Source organism: Nilaparvata lugens, chromosome 13, assembly GCF_014356525.2.
Source record: "Nilaparvata lugens isolate BPH chromosome 13, ASM1435652v1, whole genome shotgun sequence".
In the NCBI taxonomy this organism is placed as follows: Eukaryota; Metazoa; Arthropoda; class Insecta; order Hemiptera; family Delphacidae; genus Nilaparvata; species Nilaparvata lugens.
Window position 1 is genome coordinate 28,519,848 of NC_052516.1, and position 17,887 is coordinate 28,537,734.

A 17,887-nucleotide genomic window follows, 5' to 3' on the forward strand; every position below is an offset into this window, starting at 1 on the left:
CGCAGCAAAAGACAAATTGCGGCCTGCAAAAAGAGAAATAGACCGACGAAGCTACCAACAAATATCTGTGTCGAATCGCGTCCTAGGCTCACACCAAAATAGTTATAAATCTATTGTCAAGGTGGTAACAGAAGTTTGGTGAAGAAGAATAGAAGTATTAGACAATTTTTTAATAGTATGGTTTATGGGTGACTTTTACGAAAGTAAAAAAGTATGGGTAGGAATAGAAGAAGTGATGAGTATAGGAGTAGGCTATATAGGCCTTAATATAGAATTATAGAGATAAAAGATTCAAGCATCCTTTATTGAAAACTTTTCCTGATGAATAAGAGTCGATCTCACCAAAAATTTAAGAATTGGAAGTATGGAATTGTGTTATTGAATTAGCCAGTGATATCGGGGACCGAGCTTCGCTCTGGAGTACAGAAGCATAAAAAATTTATTACGAAAGAAGAAATTATAATAACATTCATACAGAAATGTTCTATCTAATTACAGTAAATTGAGATTAATTCCAGAAGAATGCAAAAATTTCCCTCACAAAGGCCCAGTTGCACAAACGCCGGTTAAATTTTAATCCTGTTTAACTTCACGTGAACCAAATCAGAGAAGACCATTTCAAAAAGATGGATCTACTGGAATTAATCAGGATTAAAAATAACCCGGCTTTTTTGCAACCGGCACTACGTAGATTACAAAAGCTGAGTCATAATTTTGACACAATCCCACACACATGAACTCGCTCACTCACTTTCATCAGACGACGAAATATATTATTATCAGCTGTTTTCCCAAGGATGAATAATACTTATCCTTTCAATGTCCTTCAGCGAGTTTTCCCAGGGATGAGACCTAGTGCAATCGAATCTTTATATTAGAAACCTACTATGTTCTGAATTCCGTGAGAATCGTTAGAGCAGTTTTGGAGATCTGGTGAAATACATGCATATAAACATCTGAACATATAAAGATATAAACAGAAGTTGCTTGTTTAATAGTATAGGATTTCTGTTTTTCCTATACAAGACCGATTTGCCTAAAGAGAGAGTAGGGTAACCTACTAGTTAATTCAATCAAAAATATCAACCATCCCTATGAAAACGAATAAAAAATATGAAGTAAGTAGTATAGAAGGAAAGGTGAGTACAGAAGTATGGAAGATAGATGTTCAAGGGGGAAGAAGCGGGGATGCACCTTATGGTTACGATGACCAAATTTCTAAAGATTTGTTCCAGCGTAACGATTTTTCTAAAATGGCCAGTCTCAAGGAAATGAGGACAAGGAAAATCAAATCAATATTCTAAATATTTCAAATTCATTGAAATACAAATTTGGGACCTTCCAATCATTCCAATTTAGCCTACTCTTTAACTAATTGAAGTAAACCTGAGAGTAATTTTGGGAGAATTTCAGAATTCGTTAAAAGTACGGTTCTAGAAGTCCAACTAAACTTCATTGCCTATTTTCAATAATAATGAATTTTCAAATCTCAGATTAGACAAACAAAATTAGGACGAGCAGAGGACAATATTTATCATGATAGGATCATATTAATAATCACGAAGGTCAATATTGATTATTTTTAATAATAATTTTCAAATTTCATATCAGACAAGCAAAATCAGGACGAACAGAGGATCAACGAAACGACTCATTCTTGTACTCTCCTCCCGAGTTCAACTACGCAGTCATAAATTCAAATTAAGATTCAGAGCAAATAATTCAGTCTTATAATTAGTTTTCCAGGCGATATTAGCGGAAAAATGTGTCAGTTATTACTGTGTGGGAAAATTATTTTCTCACAGGTTATGGAAGAGATCACAGTAATCAAGAAAACATTGAGAATACAATGTAGCTTCATATGTATGTAGCTTCATAATCAAGAGATTATAGCGTAACTTACTAAATAGGTAATCAAGAGAACATGTAGAATATATAGCTTCATAATCAAGAGATTACAGCCTAACTTACTAAGTAGTGTTACTGACTTAGTTTTGCTCGATTTACACTAGCTTAGAATATGTAAAAATCAGAACTAGTAATATGATCTTTGATAATGGATATGAATGGTATGAATAACGTGGGTAATTATTAGAATAGATAAATTGATGAAATTATTATTATTAGTTAGTGATTAGTATCTTCCAATCAATCAATCAAGAATCTCAAATTGAGTCAATTGCTTATACAGCAGAAGAGAACAAGCAAAATATTAATTATATGGTTTCTGTATTCATCTATAAATATGAGGGAGGAATAGAATTTTCATTGCAAATCAACAATTCTTCATTATATTACATTTCGCTCTTCTCTGAGTTATAGAAATGTCCAGGACAAGTCTCCAGAAGTTTTCAAGACTGTTCAAGAATGAAAAATATTGTTGGTACATCAAATAATCATTGAATTCTTCTCATATTTTATTCGCAGTATAACTGGAGTTATCAGACTACATTACCTACTTTTAAAACCAAACTCATTTATGATGATACCACCGATTTTTAGTTTTTTTGAAAGTGTTCCCATCTAATTAGTAGTACCATAGAGAAACAATACCGTAAGTAGATATCCCATGGTATAGGGCGTTTATGTCGCAACTTTTACTGTTATCTCAAGCCGCTAGTTCATGTAATTCTTTCCCGTGAAGCTGTGTGACACTGGTAGTCTCTCATATTGAGCCGTTCATACACTCTCACCCCAACAAAACAGTGAAATTCGACAATAATCAACAGTAATCGGCTTGAGATAACACTAAAAGTTGCGACATAAACGCCCTATACCATGGAATATCTACTTACGCTATTGTTTCACTATGGTACCCAACTGAACGTACCCAAGTAGTGAACTCAACCTGAAGTTCAGGCATTCTTGAGTCAACCTTTTCTATATAAACCTGAATGGATAAGACCTCCTTTAGACTTTCTTCAAATCACAAATTCAATGATGAGATTTCCTTTAATCATTGTTGTAGTGGAAGTAAAAATCTTCCACTACTGAATTATTACATGGAAAAATATTCACTACTGAATTACAATGATATTTTAAAATGCTACTCCATTTAAACTGTTACTAAGATAGTATCAAGTGGTGCTAAACTTGAAAATACAAGATTCTTCCAGTCAACCTCTTCTTCAAGACCTCAAGTATCGATTTAGTAAAAAATATCACAATAAGATTTTTATAACTCTTTTATTATGATACTTCGAAGTAGTACTCCACAAGAACTGATCCTATCAAGTAGAACTCTACATTAAAATACATCATCCTTTAGTCGACCTCTCCTTCAAAATCTCAAGTATGGATTCAACACAACACATGATTCAGTAAAAGTATTACAATTGTTGTTTTACTACTCCATTGACCGAGCGAAGTGAGGTCTAAGATTCAAGTCGACGGTTTGGCATTTCTCTTAATGTTTAAATGTTTATATGTTTATATGTTGCGCATTTACAACGAAACGCGGTAATAGATTTTCATGAAATTTGACAGGTATGTTCCTTTTTTAATTGCGCGTCGACGTATATACAAGGTTTTTGGAAATTTTGCATCTCAAGGATTATATAAAAGGAAAAAGGAGCCTCCTTCATACGCCAATATTAGAGTAAAAATCAGACTATAGAATAATATTCATCATAAATCAGCTGACAAGTGATTACACAGATGTGTGGAGAAGCCAGTCTATTGCTGTTTTTCCATAAGGTCTATAGTTTCAATCAGGTACTTGTGGATGAGAATAATGCGTGAGGTCTACTGTTCACAGAACTACTAGTTATAATGTCACTCCAAAGTACCCCACTAGAACTGTTCTCGTCAAATATCACTCAACTTTTGAGTTAAATTCTATCAAGATCTGAAGCATCGATTTCGTGAAAGTATAATAATCTAATTTTAATTACTGTACTAAAATGATGCCTGTAAGTTCTACTCAACTAAAACTTTCCCTTCTAAGTAGTACCATACAATAAAACAATCAGAAATCGCATACATTTCCCATGATAGTACTCTGAAAATACAGACTTTCTTGAATCAGCTTGTTGAATTATCTGCAGCATTGGATCTGATTATAATGAATCTATCACCAGTTTCATTCACCATAATACTGGTATACTCTTGGACAAGAAATTGTCCAGAGAAGTTGAAAGTGCACCCAACATGACCTCATTTTGAACAGTTTGAATCTGAATTTGGGAAAGCGATGTTCACGGAATTCCCTGTTTTTCTTCTCTTAAAAATGTTAATGATACTATGTTATCAAATATTGATAAATAGATGAATTAAGTTCATTAACGAAAAAGACACACTCATAAATTGAACGAGGGAAACAAAAATGATTGAACTGAATCCATCTAGGATTTCATTCATTGTTGCAACTGTGCCATTTGTGGATAATTATTTGAATTGCATCAACCAATAGTGTCTACTCAACAAAAAAAATCCACTGAAACTCGATCCAATCGACAATTGTAACGGCAATAGTAACGGACAAATCCTTTTGTAGTAAATAAAACTTTTTCGGATAAAATAGCTGGTCTGCTTCTAACAAAAAATCAGCTCTGTTCAAGGGGACAAAAGAAGTAAAAAGAGATGGCGAAGAAATAAGGAGAGAGGAAGATGAAGAAGAGTAAAGAAGGTAGAAGAAGAAGAAGAAGAAGATGATGATGAAGAAGAAGAAGAAGAAGAAGAAGAAGAAGAAGAAGAAGAAGAAGAAGAAGAAGAAGAAGAAGAAGAAGAAGAAGAAGAAGAAGAGAAGAAGAAGAAGAAGAGAAGAAGAGAAGAAGAAGAGAGAAGAAGAAGAAGAAGAAGAAGAAGAAGAAGAAGAAGAAGAAGAAGAGAAGAAGAAGAAGAAGAAGAAGAAGAAGAAGAAGAAGAAGAAGAAGAAGAAGAAGATGATGATGAGGAAGAAGATGCGTATTCACCTTCCTGCCCAATAGAACAGTGTGGAACCGCTTTTAAAGTGAGATCCACTACATAATGTCAGCAATCCTTATGATTGAGACCATTGCTTCCCTTTCAACCGATGCTGACAATCTATAAATCGAATCTCACTATAGAATTGAAGAGCCATGGTTCTGAATGGAGAAGCAAGCGTGTCAATTATACCTCATTTTATCAAATCACTGCTATTCTCTCTCTTCTTCTCTTCTTCTCTCCTCTCGTTTACCTCATTCCATCTCTCTCCTTCATTTGTCTCCAGTTTCCATTCTTATTGCCCATTGACCGTCAGCAAATACCAATTGCTTACCAATGGGGTCAAAGTTTTTAGCTGTGTTTACCAAAGCTGAACCTCGCGGTTTTGGGTTGAGGAGGATGGTTTTTCCTTGTCCACAGGTCTTGTGATCATGGGAGGATTTTCCTAGTAGCCTTATTTTCCTCGCAAGGTATGGATTTCCTCCAAATTATCTGGTTAAATTTTCTTTAATTCCCGTGACTGATACCTGAAATTGTCTTTTTTCTTATCTTTGTAACAAACGACACTGATGTGAAAACATTGGTAGGTAAATTACTAAGGCAATACTTGAGTTATTTTTTTCAAATTTAGATAATGTTACACATAGTCCGAAATAAGTTGAGTCTTGTAGTTCTTCACTTCACAAAATTTCTAGTCCTCAATTATTTTCACAAAGTAGATTTTGAAATTTATATGCTTCAAAACCAAACATAGATGAACTTTTTCACATTATTATAACTGAAATAGGAAATATTCACATATTAAAGAAATAATTCATTTATGTAACAAACGACACTGATGTGAGAAAATTGGTGGATAAAATAAGGCTAAATAAGTAATAATTGTGTTTTTTCTTCCAAATTTAGAAAAATTAATACATTGTTACCTCTTAATACCTTAATCCCTTTTTCTTCCTCCAGATTATTTTCTCATATTGTAAATGATTTCTAGTACAGTATAATAATAGTATAGTATCTAGTATTTAGTATATTAAGTTTTCAGTATATTTAGATTCTCATCACATTTTTTTTCTCTTCACAAATATGAAATAGTTTTTTCCTTATGTCTTTCTCTCGATTTTTAAGTTTTTTTGTAAAGTGCTTATTGTAATTTTTTGATTGGGGAGCAATTTTTGGGTTTTCCCGTGTGCTCCATATTGTTGTAAATAAATAAATAAATAAATAAATAAATTACCCATTAACATTTGTTCTAATTTCCTTGAATGATACCTCATTAAAATATATTGTTACCTCTTGGTACCTTGTTACCTTTGGTTACACTCTGCTCAAATCAAGGAGGATCAGCAAGACCTCTTGATCTCCTTTTGATCCCTTTGGCTGAGTTTATGGAAGCTTCCCTCTCATATCCTTTCTTTCATTTCCTTCTTTGCTACTTCTCCTTTCCCGTGTCTCTCCTCTCTTTCTGAATGTACCAAGGAATGCAAACAAGTAACTCTTGATAAATGATAGAAAATTTAAAGTTACAAAAAACTGTTCCTGTTCCTAATCCTCTGTATTTTCCTTGCATTCATCTACTTTTTGTGCTTGCCCACTTTTCTATCTTCATCTCCTAATTCTTCTACTTCTTCTCTGTTCTTCCTCAGCTCTTTCATCCATAATGTTAGTCAAAACAACCAAATTACATTGATAGAATCTATTCCTAATCTTGACCCTTCTCCTTGCATTCATCTCCTTCGTTTTTCCAACGTTCGTTCCTATCCTCCAGCATCTCCATCTTCTCTCCTTCTTCTCGTACAAATATTTTTCATAGATGACGTTGATTCATAATCTCATTCTTTTTCTCCATACTCATCGTCTTCTTTCTGTTTCTCACATTATTCTCTCACTTCTTCATCTGCACTCATTCTTCACTTTTTTCTCTCTCCCTCTTCAATCCTCACCTTTCCTCTTCTTCTATCTTTCTCAACTCCATCCTTTCTCTCCTTTCCTGTTTCCTTTTACTTCTAATCTCTGCTTTCTCCTTCCGAATGTGTTTTCCTTCCTTCTATGCTTTGCAAAAAGGAAAAAAATTTCAAATTTCATTTCATTATTTCATTATGTAACAATAAAACCAAAACAAATTGATAGATGACATTGATCAGGGAAATGTCAATGATGTCATTTTTGCCAGTGCAATGACCCGATTTTTGGCCCAATTAAAACGTGACATTCCACTACTTTTACAAAATATCAGGAAACAACAGAAAAAAACTTCAACTCTCAGACTCTCTAATGATCCTTCTTCTCTTTTCATCTCCAAGTTCAACCATTTTCCTTCTCTCTTCCACTGCTTAACAGCTCACTAGAGGAGCCGGCTTGGTTGAATTCTAGTTTTTATGTGCGATCATGTCCGGTATATTTTTTCCTCGTCCAGTATTTGAAAGGTTAGTCCGAAAACCGGCTGAGAAAGACACGATTTGTCAATTGATCGAGCGTTGGCCTCCAATAATGATTGTGTTTTTCAAAAGAGGGTTTCCCTAGTATCTTTGAATTCTGATTTTTTCTTAGTATCTTAATCTTTTGCATCTGTAGGTGTGAAAATTCTGCTGAAGAATTTGATCGGATTTATTATAAAACCGAAGTACAATTATTGAACTTGATCATCACTAAAATACGTTTAGTTAATCTAATATATTATAGACCAATGTATCAATAACCACCGTTGATAGATAGATGCAAATTATAAGTAACAAAAATATTAAAAATATTGATGGTATTTTGAACATTAAGATATTTCTCAATTCACTTTTTTAATATTTTTGGGATGCTGCTCATTCCACATGTTCCAAACATTTAAAATAAAACTGCTTCTGAAAGACTCAACTCTATGGAAATATTCACAATTTTTCATTACTAGTATTTCCATTGTTATTCGTATTCTTGCAAAACTGGAATGCAGTTATAGTACTGCAATTGAATTGATTCCTAAATGAGTACTCAGTTTTGGAAGATTTTATCAAATACATTCCAATTTCCAGTACATCAGCTCATCAATAAACATGCAACAATCATGATTGACAAGAATTTTTTAGTCATATGAATTTTTCTGCTAAGGGTGATAAACATATATGATCTCTAGACTTGTGATGAGACGAATGATGATGAGTGAAACTAAGGTGGGTTCCGAACCACTAGTGATTTTCAACTCATAAATGATATTTTGAGAAGTCGGCTCTTCATGTGGTCACCCTTGTTATGTTATGTTATTCTATGTTATGCTATACTATGTTATGTTAAGTTATGTTATGCTATATTATGTCATATTATGTTATGTTTCAAGGGCGGAATCAAGGATCCAAAGGTTCAAAGATCCTCACACGTCAACCGAAGCTTATTGTGTGTCCCAAGTATGCTAGTTAGGCAAACCAACTCCCGTGTCCTTTACAAGGTCCAGGAGTTTTTCCCTATATTCTAACATCCCATTCATCACCTGGTTGCTTGCAGACAAACTGAGCCCTTCTCCTTGTCCCTCGTCTCTCGCAATCCAGTGTGATATGCTTGGCAGTCTCTTCAGACTGATTAGTCCTCGTGACCTACGTGAGTTCCACTCCTGGCCTTCTTTGTAGGTTCTTCCGCTGAGGAAGAGGTCGCCAAATTGCCTCTAGGGCGCCCTTTGATTACCCTTATTACAACGGGAGTATCAGGCAAATGGATCTTAACTTATCTTATTGATAACTTATCTGTGCGACCACAGAACCAATCTCTTCCTCACGATTTGAAACTGAAATTTGTATTTATCATTTACATTGATTGCACCCAAGTATAGTATAAAGGATTGAACCCTATAATGCTATCCTTGGATTGCTCCAGCCTTCCATATCAGTTGCAAATAGTCTAAGCATAGTACAGTATATCCACTCATCCTGATTTCATAAAGAAACAAATCATTAGAACGTTTTGATGCTGCCTGTAAATAATTGAATTGTTTCGTATATTGAATGCTTTCCCTGACGGAGAATATGCGTGAAACCTAAATCCTCGTTCAGCTTTGACATTCGGTCAGTTTGACCGATCGCTAATCGATTTATATTCCATCGATCACCTGACCTTGTTCTAAATCACGTGATTATCTTATATTCCACTTGAACAGCGGATCTGAGATCTGATAGTTGATTGGAGAATAATATCGGGTACCGAACTTCGCTCTGGAGTACAGAAGGATAAAAAATGTATTATGAAAGAAGAAATTATAATAAAATTCATACAGAAAAGTTCTATCTAATCCAGTAAATTGAGATTAATTCCCAGAGGAATGCAAAAAGTTCCCTCACAAAGGCCCAGTTGCACAAACGCCGGTTAAATTTTAATCCTGACTAACTTCACGTGAACCAAATCAGAGAAGACCATTTCAAAAAGATGGATCTACTGGAATTAATCAGGATTGAAAATAACCCGGCTTTTTTGCAACCGGCACTAAGTACCTGATTGGATGATTACAGAAATTCAACAGCTGAGTCATAATTGTTTGACACAGTCCCACACACATGAACTCGCTCACTCACTTCCATCACCAACATACAACGAAATAATTATTATCAGCTGTTTTTCCAAGGATGAATAATAATTTATTATCCTTGTAATGTCCTTCAGCGAGTTTTCCCAGGGATGAGACTTAGTGTAATCGAATTTTATATCATAAACCTACTATGTTCCAAAATTCGTGAAAATCGTTAGAGCCGTTTTCGAGATCCGTTGGACATAAATAAATAACTATATAACCATATAAACATCCAAACATCTGAACATATAAACAGAAGTTGCTCGTTTAATAGTATAGGATGGAGGCCTACATACTTGGGCCCATATGCACCAGCTAAGTTTAAACAGAGATTAATTAGCTGTTCGTTGGAACCCTTAATGAAATGCGGTTTATCAATAATACCACCATGCCTTCTTGTGATTGTAGATTATCATTAAACGCACGGTGCATGTTACTCTTAGGGCCGTTTGCACGCACAGTGACAGTTAAAGTGACTAAGTTTCATTTTAAACTAGATTAAATCCGTATCAAGTCTCGTTTGTTGAAATTTGTTTCATTTTGAATTTAAGCCACCAGCTGACTAAATTCAGTTTAAGCATTGGTCCTTAGGCTCATTTATGCACAATCTCGGTTTAAACTGAAATAGATCAACTGATTTTATGAACCCGAAATGAAACAAATCATGATAAATGCAACCATACCTAAATGTAATCTTTAATAATAATCCTATTATAATAAGCGAGCGATTTCTGTATATATCTGGTTATTTTTATATCTGGCTATTTTTATATCTGGATATTTATGTTTTACGGATCTTGAAAACTGCTCTAACGATTTTCACGAAATTTGGAACACAGTAGGTTCATGAAATAAAGATTCGATTGCACTAGGCTTCATTCTTTGGAAAACTCGCTGAACGACATTAAAAGGATAATTCATCCTTGGAAAACAGATGATAATTTCGTCGTCTCTCGATAACACAAGATGCGTGTGCCTGTGTGGGAGAGAGACAGAATTATTTCCAGCTGTGTAATCATAATCAATCAGCGAGAAATTTTATCTAGCTAGACAATTTTTAATCGATTTGATCAACATAATTTTATTTGTTGACATGACATGATAATCCTCCTAAACTAGAGTATATCATAATTTTCAAAGTTGATCATTATTTGACAATTTCAAGTGATCAGTGAGTGTTATTTTGTTATTCAATTTGGTTTGTATATGATATAAATTATAATTTTTTGTTTTAAAATGTTTGAACAGAAAATTGAACCTGAATTCAAGTGTATGGAACATAACCTACTTTCTGGACTATTTATAGTGTATAAATCAAAATTCGGGGAAAAAACAGTTTTGGGCTGTGCCTGTTAGTACTTCCCCAATCATTTCAAAGAATTGTGTTCGGTTTATCAAAAGTCAATAGATAAATAACGAGCGAAGCTCAGTGCCCGATATTTATCGTTAAACGCAGATGGTGCATAATTATGGCCCTTAGTTAAACTATGAAATTTTGAGATTGACATCAAACTTCCAGAATTTATCTTGAATAACATGAATGAATGCTGACAGTTATTAAGAGTAAATCTCTCTTTAAGGGTAAATCTCACTATGGAAGAGCATGCTGGGTGGAAAGAAGAAATAAGAAGGGCTATCAGATAGGAGAAGAGACACTTCTTCTATAGAAAGAGACATGAGTTATAGCGTGACGGCTGGAATCATTACAGATAAAAGTTATTGAAAGCCGCGATTGTGGACAATTTTATGGACAAACTTAGCCAAGTAGAAACAAGTAGGAACGGAGAAGTATTTTCAATTTTCAAGACATCAGAGAAAGGAAATAGATTCTATTAAGTTGATACAAATGAAATGAGAAGAATAAATGATGAAGAGATAACATAAAAATTTGAATAAAAGGATGGGAAAGCTATAGCCTAATAATGAAAAGGTTCGTAACTACTGTACTCAAAAGTAGAGATCTTCAGGACATGAGTGAATCATTTTGAAATTTAGAATAATTGTATAGTAGGAGCTGAAAGAGTGGGCGTCAGAGAGTTTATTTATGGCGAAATACTGATTAATTAGGCTCTTAATAGTATTACAATATTCTCATTGTCATTTTCCAATAATGCAGTCTTTAATTAGACTCACTTGAGCCAATTACATAATTGCAAATAAGCATTACCTAATTGCGAATTAACAGTAACTGTCCCAAATATTACTCTATTGAAAAACGATGACCAAATTGTATGACTCTATAGCCACTTATTATTTTTTTCCACAATTTCTATCCATCTATATTGGTTCATCAGCAATACAAAACGCCCGTGAATAATTGTGAAACACAAAATAATGGTGGGTGCTGACCGTTTGTTTTATAAGCTATAAATTGTTCACAGTACTTGAGTATATATTGTGCATATTATAGATTTAGGAATTGTTTGCTGATAAATGTATTAAGCTAGTTGAATGGTATACGATTATTTATGGTTTTACGATCCATCTATCTAGCTATGAGAAGTATAGATTTGCAGGATTCTTCTATTGCTTCAATCACATTAAAATGATAAACAGAAGTTTATGGTTGGGAAGAGACTTTATACCACGTCACAAAGTTTCTCCTTATACATCATCTGAATCAAGGAATTCCATTCAAAAAACAAAAACAGAATCTGCATTCGCCGACCACCTAATTCAAGAAAATCACAAACACACAAACATAAATACTGATCTACAAATAATACACATGAAAAAAAAGGACCAGAATTAGACACAATAGAACAATTTGAAATATACACCCAATTTTAAAGCAATAGACAATGTATATTAAAAGAACAAACCAACTTTAAATCACACATCCTCTTCGATTACCTTCTCAGCCACAACATACCCAATAGACACCAACAGCACCAACAGACACTAATTCAATAGACACCAACAGCACACTAAAAATTGCCATCCTATCCTTCTACTTGTCTATGAGTACAGCCAAGAAGATGGCGGAGCTGCCGAAAGATCTCGTTGTCACAGTGAGTGATTAATTCATTTATTGTAAAATATCTGACTGCTAGTCGTTTTTTCTAATAGCAAAAAGTGATTTAATAATAAGCAGTTCGTGATGGAAAACAACATTGAAGAATTCCATTCAATCCCTAAACTCACGTCGAGTGTATCCTGAAGAATCCATCTTATATCTTTTGGATTCTTCTATTGCTTCGAATAAATTAAAACAATAAACAGACGTTTATGGTTGGGAGGAAACTTTATACCAAATCACAAAGTCTCTCATTATAAATCCTCTGAATCAAGGAATTCCATTCAATCCCTAAACTCACATCAAATGTATCCTGAAGAATCTATCTTATATCTTTTTGATTCTTCTATTGCTTCAAATACATCAAAACAGACGTTTATGGTTGGGAGGATAACTCCCAACTTCACAAAGTTTCTTCTTACACATCATCCGAATCAAGGAATTCCATTCATTCCCTAAACTCACGTCAAGTGTATCCTAAAGAATCTAACTTATATCATTCGGATTATTCTATAGCTCCAAATATATTAAAATAAGGAACCCAAGTTTATGGTTAGGGGAAAACTTTATACCAAGTCACAAAGTCTCTCCTTATACATTCTCTGAATCAAGGAATTCCATTCAATCCCTAAACTCACGTCAAGTGTATCCTGAAGAATCTAACTTATATCATTTGAGTTTCTGCATAATGAGAATATTTCTGTATTAAGATCCCGGGTATCTATTGCAGTAATTGTTACCGTTTGGACAGTGATTAAAGAACCGCAAGCAAATATTTCTAATCCTGCAGGATCTACACTCTAGTTGCTGTTACCGTACTCTAGACTCAAGTGTGGCTGCATGCTTTGCTGTTCTAAATCGAATCTAGTTAGCTCCTTTGGAAACTAGCCTACTGTGTCAACAGAACCTTATCACCAGTAAGAGAACCTTGTTAGATTCTTTAGAATAATTAATTATTTGGAATAAGAGTGGGGTATCATAATTAGGACTAAGTTTATTATTAGCAACTTTCGTATGTATATTATAATAATTATGTATATGTTTTGTCAATAACCTCCTCTGGTTGCAATTCATTAGCAATCAGAGAAATTATCATTATTGTTAATTAAAGTTTTACAGTCAGATTCTCAAGTATTAGAATCTGTAAGGTCTTATCAAAGGTTCCGTCCTAAAGACTGTATAAGGTGTTTCAGTCTATCAAGTCTTTTGGACCATACATAACTTTTCAGTTTCGCTAATCAACCCACTTTAGTCTTACAGAAATTTAAAACTATCTATATGTGAAATATTTCTTGTATGTTTAGTTTTGAAGCATCTAAATTTGAAAATCTACTTTGTGAAAATACTTGAGGACTGAAACTTTAGTGAATTGAAGAACTACAAGACCTCCTATTTCAGACTGTGTGTTATCTAAATTTGGAAGAGGAATAACACAAGGTCACCTTATTTTTCTTCTCTCTATCATTTTGATAATATACTTATTATATAAATGAATAAGTGAATGAATCTACAGATGAATTACAGACTCTATGGTTATCAGAGACATATCAGAGACCAACTAATATAGGAAGAAAAGTATTTTTTCTCTGTGTACATACCTACAGTTTGATAGATGATGGAGGTCTAAAAAACTATTATCTACAGAGCTTCTTAGCATCTCATAAAGAACTCACATAATGTTTTTGACAGAGTTTTGTTTGATAGGGTCTGCAATAATATCAACAACGTTATATCCAACAAGAACATATTATAACATCTTTCAATCTATCATAGTTCGAATAGAGATCTATTCTTATATAGACAATATATCTCTATAATGATAAGTGCTTCTGAATTCTTGGAAGATAACTCCACTCTGTTGGACCACTGTATTTCAAAGACTTGGAAACACAATGTCTCTACTACAACAGAGTTATTATGAAGTGTTTCGTTATGGAAAACAAATTACATTTCTTGGATGATGCTCTTGAATCACAACCATACTCCTTTGGAAATTTTTTGCATTTACTCTTTCAACAGTAAGCATGATCTATGGACTATAGAATTATGGTACCTTATAGTCCTACAATAGTAACCAAAAGATATGATCATGATTAAGTATCTGATTATCAATAATGTGAATCCCAACAATTTATTACCAAAGTCTTTTCGAAGGTAGTACTTGCCCTTCCAAGGACAGTTCCTTGACACAGAGGTGAATAATGAATGAATACGTTTGATATAGATTTATAGAGAAACATGTTTTATCTCAATTCATTTATAAGTGGATCGAAGCTTCTTAATACTGATTACCACGTGAATAAACAGTTGTGGTGAAGTCTATTTCATATGTAAATTCATCAAGTCGATTTGATTCTTTGTGATACAGAATCGAATACTGATTGCAATGGTTTCAATCTCTTGGAGAACAGCTATAGATAAAATATCATGCAAAAGAATATGGCTTCTTCAATCGAGTAGAGTTTATGACAAATAAATTTGAGTGAAGTATAAACTTCGAAACTATTGGACTACGATAAAATAAAATACTTATCGGTAACATCAGATCTCAGGTAGTTTCGATTTGTTATCAGATCCAGTAGTTTTATTTTTCTAAGGTACCTCTCAAGTATGATTCCCACACATATATTTTGATAACTTCATCGAATTCAAAAATCGAGTAAATGAGACATGAACTTGAAAACCACTCCTATTATCTCTATCAACATTATTATCTATTGTTACTCACCTATCAATCACGTTATCCAACACATCTCCATCACAACAGAAACCAGTTCACAATTTTCCTACAGAACAGAACTCACTCAAATCTAAAAATCAACCGAACCTCCAAAAAAATCCCGATTATTTTGATGAAATTCCAACGTAGGTAACGCTCCAGTGCTAACGTATCCCACTGGCTTTACCTGAGAACTGGTGGAGGTGGCCTGTAATCATAGTCCGGTGCAACTGGTGGCTTTCCGCTGCCAACCTGACAGATCAAAATTACACTAGCACTAAACCAGAACTACACTAACACCGCATCCTAGCTACAGGTAACCGTTGCCAACTTGAAAATATATTTCTACACCAAATGCAGGATCCTGTCTATCCTTTCTTCAGATTGGAGTCTTGTTGCCAACCTGATAATCTGAAAATGCACCAGTTGTTGGATTTTGACGGCAAAGTACACAGTTGTCAGGTGTTAAATTACTGTTAGATTTTTTGATGGGTGTATTGTTTAAGGTTTAAACAGGCGCTTCCTCTTTCCGGAGTTTATTTTGGTCGTTTTTCAGAGGTATTTGTTTAAGGTACCATTGTTTTCGTTTTTTGTGTATTTTGGGGGGGGGGTTGGTAGTGCTTTGATGTGCTAACTGATAATGTAGCTAATGAGATTGTAGCATTTTCAGTGGGGATTGAGTAAAGAGTGATAGTCTACCTACAGGGAGAAGGAAAAGATTTTATTATACTATAATTTCTGTATTTTGTTGTAATAATTTCTTATAATAGTATGTTGTTGGTTGTTTGTTAGAAGATGAGTTGATGTTAGTAACCACAGTTAGTTAGTTCAATGAGAAAGGAGAAAGGAGACACTAGATAAGGGGTAGAGGAGAGGATGGAAAGAATAGGATGGTGTAGATTGAATAAGGAAGGAATAAGTATACAAGGAATGGGACAAAATGAGAGATTGATTGAGTTATTGATTTTCATTAAGACAAGAGCAGAGAGGGAGATAAGTGAAGAATCTAAGGAGGGAAGGATTAGTGGAGGACAGAAGAGAAAAGAGCGTTGGAGAAAAATTAAGAGGATGAAGACACATAGAGTAATATGGAAAAGGTTTGTATTAAATTGAATTATTCATCAATAAATAAAGGATAAATGAGGAATAAGTAAAAACGGTGGAAGATGTTGGAGCGTAATACGTATTCGAATACGAAGATGAGTGAGAAAAAAGGTGACATTATTGTGGGAGATTAAGTGAGAAAAAAGGAAGGTTGAGGAAGAGTTTAACGAATGGGATATAGGAAGAATATAAGTGGATTGGATTGGAACAGGAGATTGGATTGAGGGTAGATTCAAGAAGGAAGAAATTATAAGAGGTGGGAAGATTCTAAGTGGAAGAGAATGCTATTGATATTGACAAAAATCAGAAGCTTTATGAGGGGAAAAAGAGGTCGATGAGAAAGGGAAGAGGATTGATTCCCTACTACTGTAATAAGTAATCAAGATTTTGAAAAGTGGAGAAGAGGTTTATTTATTTATCCATTTTTATGACTTTTATTGGCAGAAAGATACTGCCTATGTTCTGCCTCACCTTATTATAAAAATAAGTTTCATAAAGTGGGTGATAGTATTGATGAATAGAATTCATCATTGAATTTGAAAATAAGGAAGAATTGAAGACGAAATCAATCAAGAATTCTTCTCAATATAATGCTCATCATACAATCAAATCATTAAAAAAATTGTGGGTGTGGAAATACAAATTACATTGATTTTTTCTAAAAATAATTGTGGGAAAACCAATTAATCATTCTTCAAACTATGGGAATCGTGTGATAGAAACTGTTTTCATTTTTGAATTCAGGATGATTTGTCTGATTTCTTATTTGATGTATGCAAGTTTTCCTCAAGTACTTATAGCTGAGAAAAGTAATGGACCAGCAACAGTAGTTAAGATAAACAAAGCTCAAGGTCTGAAATAATGAGCAGTTCTACTCGAAATATGAGACTTGTTAGAATGTTTAGTATTGGAACCTGAGTTTAAGCATGTATTTCTCAAGAATATTCAGAGAATTCGACACGATCAAGTTAAGTTCATTTATTTATGAAAACATGGAAGCATACAGGATTTCTCCTAAAAATTGCTTCCATAACAATATATTACAATAGTTCATTATACATAGTAAGAGTACAAAAAAATTAAGAATATTGGAAATAAAATTGTATTCCAGTAAAAATTGAATACTACTGTTAATAGTTGATTTAGTTTGATGCTATTCGTTTGAGTTTGAACTATTACTCTGCCCGGTCAAGTACAACAACTAAAACTCCAAGAACTCATATGTCCGTTTGAAAACTTGCAAATTTTATGTTTGAAGTTGCATAACTCACCCTTTATAGTAGGTGGGGCTGCCAAATTTGGCTCCGACATTTCTGAGGTAAAGCTTCATCTATGGTTTGAATTTCAGCCAAATCTGAGATACTTTTTTTTTAATTGACCGAGCGAAGTGAGGTCTAAGATTCAAGTCGACGGTTTGACATTTCTCTTAATGTTTAAATGTTTAACTGTTTAAATGTTGCGCATTTACGGCGAAACGCGGTAATGAATTTTCATGAAATTTGACAGGTAGACTATGTTCCTTTTTTAATTGCGCGTCGACGTATATACAAGGTTTTTGGAAATTTTGCATTTCAAGGATAATATAAAAGGGGAAAGGAGCCTCCTA

General features: G+C 33.8%; 1 protein-coding gene across 1 annotated transcript in view; it reads right to left on the reverse strand.

Moving 5' to 3' along the window:
• The window catches only part of LOC111044260 (ATP-binding cassette sub-family G member 8), a 118,898-nt gene extending 103,519 nt beyond the window's left edge, over positions 1-15,379 (reverse strand). Inside the window, exon 1 of the mRNA XM_039440242.1 lies at positions 15,187-15,379. The gene's annotated coding sequence lies outside the window, so the exon portion shown is untranslated. The remainder of the gene's footprint in view (positions 1-15,186) is intronic.
• Positions 15,380-17,887: the final 2,508 nt, after the last annotated feature.